This window comes from Nicotiana tomentosiformis, chromosome 9 (genome assembly GCF_000390325.3).
Source record: "Nicotiana tomentosiformis chromosome 9, ASM39032v3, whole genome shotgun sequence".
NCBI lineage: Eukaryota > Viridiplantae > Streptophyta > Magnoliopsida > Solanales > Solanaceae > Nicotiana > Nicotiana tomentosiformis.
Window position 1 is genome coordinate 12,074,440 of NC_090820.1, and position 10,232 is coordinate 12,084,671.

A 10,232-nucleotide genomic window follows, 5' to 3' on the forward strand; every position below is an offset into this window, starting at 1 on the left:
ATTCACCTCACTGCCATAGACGGATGGATTTACATGAAGAGGTATGGTTTCACTTAAACCTATGCTTCCGTATTTAGATTGTGTATATCACCGTAATTCTTCTGATCTAATACTTAAATATATTTGGGTGAATTCATGTACAAGACACCACTTTGGTCCATTGTAATTTCTGATTATTCAAGCACATTTGTAATTTTTTGCACAGTTAATGTCACGACCCCAAATTCCCTCCGTAGGATGTCGTGATGGCACCTAGTCTCTAAAATTAGGTAAGTCTATTGATGCGGAATAAAAACAGAAATCTGAAATAAATAAATCTAAAAATTTATATAATTACAACTCCCAAAATCTGGTAGAAATAAGTCACAAGCTTCTAAGAATTTATCCTCAATGTCTCTATATATCACAGTCTAAAGAAATAAGGAAGCAACATAACAAGAATAGAAGGGGACTCCGGAGTCTGCGAACGCGGGCAGATATACCTCGAAGTCTCCGTGCGCAGGTAACTCACTGATATCTAGGCTGATAAGATGTACGTGGATCTGTACAAAAAGATATGCAAAAGCGTAGTATGAGTACACCACAGAAATTAAACTTCAAATGAACACCATCAACAACAAACATAAAGCCACAAAAAGCTTATTTTGACCATGAAAGACCGCTCTAGCAATCATTTAAACAAAAATAACAAAAAAAGGCTAACACAAATATAATCATTTCAGAGATACAAGAGAACAATCTTCAGATTAACACAATAAATCATTAATAAAAGATCGCAAGAAGAAAAAAATCAAATTTGAATTGAATAAAGGAAAATAAAAAGGATACTATAAGTCTATAATTTACCTGCAGAAGGTTAAGATTTTCAGAGAAACCCAAATACCAAAATTTTCAAATAAACAAAAAGAGAAAGAAATAGCAGCAGAAAATAAACAAGAGAGAGACTTACAGTTACAGTGAAGGACTGAAGATGAAGTGGTTATCGGTGAGCAGCAGGGGAGGGTTTTCTCTTTTACGGGAGAGATGAATTTGGGAAAGGTAAGAATCTTTGTCACTCTATTTATATATCTAATGTCTTATCATGATTTTGGCATATGAAATTATGAATTATGCATCTGCTTTAGTTGCTCGATAATATGCTAACTCGTACAGTCGTACTCAAATTTATCTTGCAGCAATATTATATTCTTCATGTCTTTAAAGAATAAATTCTATTTGCTTAAATACATAATATAATTTTATCTTATTCCTTACTGGAAATCAAACTGAACAATAAAAAAAAAAAGACTCCATATTATTTGGTTTAACTATCATACGAACAATTTAATCGGATAAGTATTGTTTAAACCCAACTACATGTGTTTTTGGAAAAAAATTAAATGATTGTCATAAAAATTAAGGTAAAAAATTAATATTTATTATTATTATTATTATTATTATTATTATTATTATTATTATTATTATTATTATTATTATTATTATTATTATTATTATCTTAACCAACATGAAGGTATCGTTATGCAATATAATTCTCAAAAGGTATAAAAATTCTATTAATATTTCATGTAATGTGCATTCAGATAAATTATTATAATAGTGTTTGTAATATCTATTTTTATCTGCATATAATTTTAATATTTTGAATTATAAGAGTGAATTATAGTTAACTAATTAAAAGCTATTCATTGATAATATTTAGTGATGGTACTTGAATTTAACAGATTGGATATTACCTCTCTTAGTTCATGAATAATTTTGCTGACATATGATCTCTTTTATTATTTCGATGGCTTTATCATGAGAATCTTACTATTAATACTGACATTTTTCACGAGTTTCATAGTTATATTAATAATTAAATATAATCATGAGTCAGAATACACACGAAGTATGACAACAAAAATTTAAAATTAAGGAATTCTTTTTAAAAATTTCAAAACTAATTCTATCAAAATTAAATTCAAAATAAAATACATAACTAATTGCATTTGGATCTTTTGATTTGAAATTTTGAATAATAAACCTACTCTTTGTCCCTCAAGTGAGTTCCACGCCCATCAAAAAATATAATTTATATTATCTCAATATGAAAAGTATGTTAATTCAAATGAGGAAATAATTTAAATAAGGTAAAACTTTTATTACGTTTAAAGTTCTAAATATTAAGAGTTTTATATATTTTAAATAAGGAAAGATTTCTAGTAATACTAAATGACTATTTTAAATATTAAAACAATAATTAAATGACTATTTCTAAATATTAGGGAATTAATTAGAATGACTATTTTGTCCAGTGAGAACTCTATTTTTAAAGGGTAAAAAAGGCGAATTAAATTTCACTAAGGGTGTTCGTGTTTTTAATATAGTACTAGTTTTAGGGTACGCGCTTTGCGTGTGTACCTCATACCAATAAATATAATATTTGTTTAAAATTTATTATTTAATGTGAAGTCTATTTTTAATAATAAAAAAAGTCGATCAATATTTTGAATTGGAGAGATATGTTTATGTTTTATGACAGAATTGTTATTCAGTAATTAACGATAGCTATTTGATACTGAAATATCTTATTAACATTGATGAATTATCTCCAATGGAGGTTAAAATTGTAAGTCTGTTTTATTTTATCATTATCGGCCATTTATGCGTAAGGGAATCATCCATTTATTTTTCGTCAAATTCCTTGCTTTCACATGCAGCATATAATTACGCATAGAGAATTTTTTTTATAAATAATAAAGCATATGTAAACGACAATTAAAATTTTTGATCCGAAAAGGAAAATGAATGGGTCTGACCTTGGACGAAATAATTACTCATATCCGCAAAGCCACGAAGATAAATTCCTATTGGCAGCACACTGCACATATTTTTAACTCACTTGCCAATAACTCTCTATCGAGATAATCACATTAGCTTGCTCCATTAAAAATTAGGCTTAATATTTTCATACATAAGAATATAAAACCTAAATGAGCATATTGTGAAGCAAAACGACACTCATGTAAAAATCAGGGCCACAAGTTTGTTTGAAGTAATAAGTGTATTTTTACCTTTCATTCATTGAGTACCTAAACAAAGAATATGTACATAAGTAACTACATGTCAATAACTTTTGAAATACATCACCACATCTTGGGTGCAGGAAGAACATGTATATCCACACCACGCATAAAAGGAATTATAGTTATTGAAGAAACTAATAATGTAATGACCCGTCCGGTCGTTTTGAGTATTATAGCCTCGTTCCCCCATTTACTGCTTATCATGTGTTCAATTATAATTATGTGACTCGTCGGTGAGGGTTCAGAATGAATTGGAACACTTAGTTCCAAGATTTAAAGCTTAAGTTGAAATAGTTGACCGAATGTTGACTATGTTTAAACGACTCCTGAATAGAGTTTTGATGATTTCAATAGATCCGTATGATGATTTTGGACTTAGGAGCGTGTCCGAAAAATTAGTTGGAAGTTCGTAGTTAAATTAGGCTTGAATTGGCTAAAATGGAATTTTAAGTTTGGAAGTTCGACCGGGGAGTTGGCTTTTTGATATCGAGGTCGGAATCCGATTTGGAAAATTAGAATACGTCTGTTATGTCATTTATGACTTGTGTGCAAACTTTGAGGTCAATCGGACTTGATTTGATAGGTTCCGGAATAGAATGTAGAAGTTGAAAATTCTTAGTTTCATTAAGCTTGAATTTGGGTATGATTCTTGGTTTTAGCGTTATTTGATGTGATTTAGAGGTTCGACTAAGTTTGTATGATGTTTTAGGACTTGTTGGTGTATTTGGTTGCGGTCCTGGGGGCCTCGGGTGAGTTTAGGATGATTAACAGATCAAATTTGGAGTTAGAACAATTGAAACTTGCTGTTGTCTACTGATGCAATCGCACATGCGAAAAAATGGCTCGCAGGTGCGAGCTTGAAGAAGCGAGCTTGGTTGCGCAGAAGCGGAATTGGCTTGGCAAGGGCAGGGGTCGCAGGTGCGTACGCAGGACCGCAGAAGCGGACTCGCACCTGCGACGAGTTGATAGCAGAAGCGGAAGTGAGAGGGGAGGGGCCTCATCGCAGAAGCGGCTTGGGTTCCGCAAATGCGAGGCTGCAGAAGCAGACCTCTTGTCTGCAGAAGTGAAAGAAGCCGCAGAAGCGTGGAGGACCTCGCATCTACGGGACCGCAGAGACAGTTAAGTACTCCGAAGTAGCGGAAACGCTGGGCAGGCTACAAAAACAGAAGGGGGTGTGACATTTTTGTTATTTTGGACATTCCAACCACGGTTTTGGGGCGATTTTCGAGAGAATTCACGGGAAAAGTTGAGGTAAGTCACTTGTGATCATTGTTAGTCAATAATATTGGATTATCATTGAGTATTTCAACTAGATTACGTGTTTTTGAGGTGAAATTAGAGGATTTGGACCTAGGGATTTAAAAATAAGATTTGGGGATTTTAAGGTTGAGTTGTTATCGGAATTTGATAAATTTGGTATGGTTGGACTCGTGGTTGAATGGGCGTTCATATTTTATAACTTTTATCAGGTTCCGAGATGTGGTCCCCACTGGCGATATTTGAGAGTAATTTCGGATTTTTGTGGGAAAATTAGTATTTTGATATGAAATTAATTCCTATAATTTGTGTTGACTGAATCGAATTAATTGTGACTAGATTCGAGCCGTTCGGATGTTGATACGCGCAGAATAAAATTTCTGGAGCATTGTGTAGCTTGCTCGATATTGGACTCGGCTTGTTCGAGGTAAGTAACTCTTCTAATCTTGGAGCTGGGGGTATGAACCCTGATTTTACGTGTTATGTGTTTGGTGTTGAGGTGACGCATATGCTAGGTGACAGGCGTATGGGCGTGCACCGTGTGAACTGTGACTCCGTTATTTCTGTGGTACTGTATAGTTACCTGAACTTATCTGTAATTATGAAATCTCTACGTACTAGAATTATCGAAATGTGATTCATGTTAGAAATCATGTCTAGAATATATACTTATCCTGTTGGCATCCACTGTGGTCATTACTGCTGTTGAGTTATTTGCTTACATTGAAATTTCATAATCAGACATATTCATTCATTGCATATCATATCTTAGTCTCTGTTGTTATTTATTTATACATCATATCATCATTTTGGGCTAGTTTCATGACATTGTGAGCCCGAGAGACTGGAGAGATTGATGACTGAGTGAGGCCGATGGCCTGATTTTGAGATATTGATACTATAGCACATGAGTTGTCCGTGTGGATCCAGATATTGATACTATAGCACGTGAGTTATCCGTGCGGATTTAGATATTGATACTATAGCATGTGAGTTGTCCGTGCAATACATGAGTTGTCTGTGCGGATTATAGTGCTTGGGCTGAAGGAGCCCCTCTAGAGTCTGCACATACCCCTAGTGAGCGCAGGTACCTATTGAGTGCGAGTGCGAGTTCCGTGTGATTGGAAGGACTGAGTTGATTGATACTCTGAGAGTATGCATATGGTTGTTCACTATGTTGCATTGCATCGACATGTACACTTGACATACAGTCATAGAGATACATTTTCCTCATGCTATATGATATTGCGTTATTCATGACTTCACATGCACAATGACATGTAGGCATAGAGATGTACTTTTCCTTGTTCCATTTGATAATGAAACATTTACCTTGTCACAACCCCAAATTCCCTCCGTAGGAGGTCGTGATGGCACATAATCTCTAAGACTAGGTAAGCCTGACAATGCAGAATAATCATAAATATCTGAAATAAATAAACTACAATTCAAATAATTACAACTCCCAAAACCCGGTAGAAATAAGTCACAAACTTCTAAAAATTTATTCTCAATGTTTCTATGTATCAAGGTCTAAAGAAAAAATAAGGAAGCAACATAAAATGATAGAAGGGGACTCCGGAGTCTGCGGACGCTGGCAGATATACCTCGAAAGTCTACGTGCACGGGTAACTCACTGACGTCTAGACTGGTAAGATGTACCTGGATCTGGACAAAAAGATGTACAGAAGCGTAGTATGAGTACACCACAACGGTACCCAGTAAGTGTCAAGCCTAACCTCGGTAGAGTAGTGGCGTGGTCAGGTCAGGCCCTACTGGAGAATAGATAATGACATGAAAAAATGTTTAAACAATTTAATAAGATAAAATGATACTGGAAATGAATCAAGTAGTATGTCACATTTAATTACACCAAATAATGGCAAATAAATACCTCGTGAAAAGAAAACAGAATTTCTTTTCAACTTTAAGAAAAATCACAAAAAAAATCAAAGGCAACTACGGCCATAAATCAATATCAACAAGGGCACTATCGAGCTACCGCCTCGTAGTCCCAAATCATAATTTAATTCACAATATCTCATTCCTTTATCTCACCGCGGGAGCCTTCACAATTTATTTGAAAGAAAAGTATTTTTTCCGAAATAGCATCCCGCGTTTTAGCCATCCTTATCACACCGCATGATTTCTAGTAGATCCCCCTACTAGCCATGCGTATCAAACCACCCTTATCTCACCGCATGCGTTTCAATACCCAAATCTTATACCACCGCATGCGTATCAATATCACAATATATCACAATTTATACCTCAAATGCTCAAATAATTTGACGTGCCAACATAATTCAACAACAATATTTTCCAAAATAAAGAGCTCATGGCTCATACCAAAATAAGTCATTAATAATATTTTTTCACAATAAAGAGCTTACGGCTCCATCACAATGAGTACAAAAATCTTACACAAATATTCAGGAATAAATAATTCAGCAAAATAATATTTCAAAGTTTTTAGTACGTTGCTTCAATACCAAATTTAAATGTCAAATATTTCATATTAATAATATTTAAATTTAAAAAAATCAATTTCAAATAATGCACAGAATAAAAGGAACCAAGTTTCAAATAAACAGGTAAAATAATTAGCAGGAAAAGGTCAAGCAAATTTAAAGTATACAAATCAAATCAAAGATGGAAAATATAACAAGATTTAATAATTTAATTAATATGCAACATTAATCTTCATAATTTAAATACATAATCCTTCACATTTAGTCCGTGTATACACTCGTCACCTCATGTACACGACTTTTATCACATTACAATTAATACCAATCCTAGAAAAATTTTCTCCCACACAAGGTTAGACAAGTCACTTACCTTGACTTGCTCCAATTTAACCAAGTAGTATATTTTTTCCTCGATTTTTCGGTTCCGGACGACTCGTATCTAGTCATAATTAATTCGATACAGTCAACAAAAATTATAGAATTAATTCTGTAAGAAAATACTATATTTTTCAATAAAAATCCGAAATTAACTCAAAAATGGGACGTCTCGGAATCCGGCGAAAGTTATGAAATATGAACGCCCATTCAACTATGAGTCCAACCATACCAATTTTATAAAATCCGATATCAACTTGATCTCCAAATCTCAAATTCTCATTTTGAAATCTCTAGGCCCAAATCCTCTAATTTCACCTCAAAACTATGTAATCTATTCGAAATATTCAATGATAATCCAATACAATTGACTAACAATGATCACATGGGACTTACCTCAAGTTTTCCCGTGAATTCTCTCTGAAAAATCACCCAAAACCGTGTTGAAAATATCCAAATGACAAAAATATCGGAACCCCTCTGTTTTTGTAATCTGGTCAGTGCTTTCGCACCTGTAGACAAAATTCTCGCACCTGCGGTCCCGCATCTGCGGTGAAATACCGCATCTGCGGAAATTGCTCAGCCCAGCTGCCTTCGCTTCTGCGAGCTTTGGACCGCATCTGCGCCTTCGCAGGTGCGGAAAATTCCATCGCACCTGCGAACCTGCCCGCGCCTGCGCCCTTCCTCTCGCTTCTGCGCAAGCGCTTCTGCGCAACATGAGCCGCATCTACAGCACCAACTGGGCAGCCCTTCATCCGCTTCTGCGAGCCACAGCTCGCTTGTGCGAGTTCGCACCTGCGGTCAGTCCCTCCGCAGGTGCGATGACACCAGAAGCTGCAAATTTCAGAATTTGCCTAAGTCTAAAAATTGATCCGATTTCGATCCGGATCGCACTCGGGGTACTCGGGACCCCGTCCAAAAATACCCACAAGTCCTAAAACATCATACGAACTTAGTCGAGCCTTCAAATCACATCCAACAACACTAAAACACGAGTCACACATAGATTCAAGCCTAATAAACTTTGAAATTTTTTATTTCAACAAATGACTCCGGAACCTATCAAATCACGTCCGATTTTATCTCGAATTTTGCGCACAAGTCATAAATAACATAACAGAGGTACTCAAATTTTCAGAATCGGATTTCGACCCCGATATCAAAAAGTCAAACCCTCGGTCAAACTTCCCAAAAATTCAACTTTCGGCATTTCAAGCCTAATTCCACTACGGACTTCCAAATAAAATTCCGATCACGCTCATAAGTCCAAAATCACCATACAGAGCTATTGGAATCATCAAAATTCTATTCCGGGCTCGTTTGCACATAATTCGACATCTGGTCACTATTTGAACTTAAACTTTTAATTTTTCATCTAAATTCCATATCTCGGGCTAGGGACCTCGGAATTTGATTCCGGGCATACGCCCAAGTCCCAAATCACGATACGGACCTACCGAAACTGTCAAAATACTGATCCGAGTCTGTTCGCTAAACAATATTGACCAAGGTCAACTCAGTTGAGTTTTAAAGCTCTAATTCACATTTTACTTCATTTTTTGCATAAAAACTTTCCGAAATTTTTTTACGGACGGCGCACGCAAGTCGAGTAATGATAAATAGTGCTTTTCGAGGTCTTAGAACACAGAATTAATCATTAAATTTAAAGATGACATTTTGGATCATCACATTCTTCACCTCTAAACAAACGTTCGTCCTCGAACGGAGTTAGAAAAAGTACCTGAGCTGGTGAATAAGTGTGGATAACGGCTGCGTATATCAAGCTCGGTCTCCCAAGTCGCCTCCTCGACCGGATGACCCCTCCACTGAACCTTCACGGAATCAATGTTCTTTGACCTCAGCTTTCGAACCTGCCTATCTAAAATAGCCACTGGTTCCTCAACATAAGATAGATCCTTGTCCAACTGAACCGAATTGAAGTCTTACACATGAGACGGATCGTTGTGATATTTCCGAAGCATAGAAACATGGAATACCGGATGAACTGCAGAGAGACTAGGTGGTAGCGCAAGTCTGTAAGCCACCTCTCCAACTCTTTCAAGAATCTCAAAAGGCCCAATATACCTAGGGCTCAACTTGTCCTTCTTCCGGAACCTCATCACACCCTTCATAGGCGAAACCCAGAGCAATACCCGCTCACCAACCATGAATGCAACATCACGAACCTTCTGATCCGCATAACTCTTCTGTCTAGATTGGGCTGTACGAAGTCGATCCTAAATCAACTTAACCTTTTCCAAGGCATCCTTAACCAAGTTTGTACCCAATAGTCTAGCCTCGCCCGGTTCGAACCAACCCACTGGAGACCGGCACCGCCTACCATACAAAGCCTCATACGGAGCCATCTGAATGCTTGACTGGTAACTGTTATTGTAAGCAAACTCCTCAAGTGGTAAGAATTGATCCCAAGCACCCCCAAAATCCATCACACACGCACGAAGCATATCCTCCAGTATCTGAATAGTGCGTTCGGAATGCCCGTCCATTTGAGGGTGAAATGTTGTACTCAACTCTACCCGAGTACCTAACTCATGCTGTACTGCCCTCCAAAACCGTGAGGTAAACTGTGTACCTCGGTCAGAGATGATAGATACCGGTACACCGTGAAGTCTGACAATCTCGCGAATATATACCTGAGCCAGCTGCTCTGAAGAGTAAGTAGTAATCACAGGAATGAAATGAGCTAATTTGGTCAGCCTATCCACAATTACCCAAACTACATCAAACTTCCGCTGAGTCCGTGGGAGCCTAACAACGAAATCCATAGTGATCCGCTCCCATTTCCATTCTAGAATCTCCAACTTCTGAAGTAATCCACCTGGTTGCTGATGCTCATATTTCACCTGTTGACAATTTTGACACCTAGATACATACCCCACTATGTCTTTCTTCATCCGCCTCCACCAATAGTGTTGTCTCAAGTCTTGATACATCTTTGCAGCACCCGGATGAATGGAGTACCGCGAACTGTGAGCCTCCTAGAGAATCAACTCACACAAACCGTTCACATTAAGCATACATAGCCTGCCCTGCATCAGTAATA

At 36.6% G+C, this 10,232-nt stretch overlaps 1 long non-coding RNA gene across 1 annotated transcript; it reads right to left on the reverse strand.

Moving 5' to 3' along the window:
• Positions 1–303: 303 nt before the first annotated feature.
• On the reverse strand, positions 304–1,081 carry LOC138899486 (uncharacterized). The gene is made up of 2 exons (XR_011411157.1): positions 950–1,081; positions 304–542 (listed from the first exon to the last, which is right to left on the reverse strand). It is a non-coding gene; the product is annotated as an uncharacterized lncRNA (long non-coding RNA).
• Between the last annotated feature and the right edge of the window lie 9,151 nt (positions 1,082–10,232).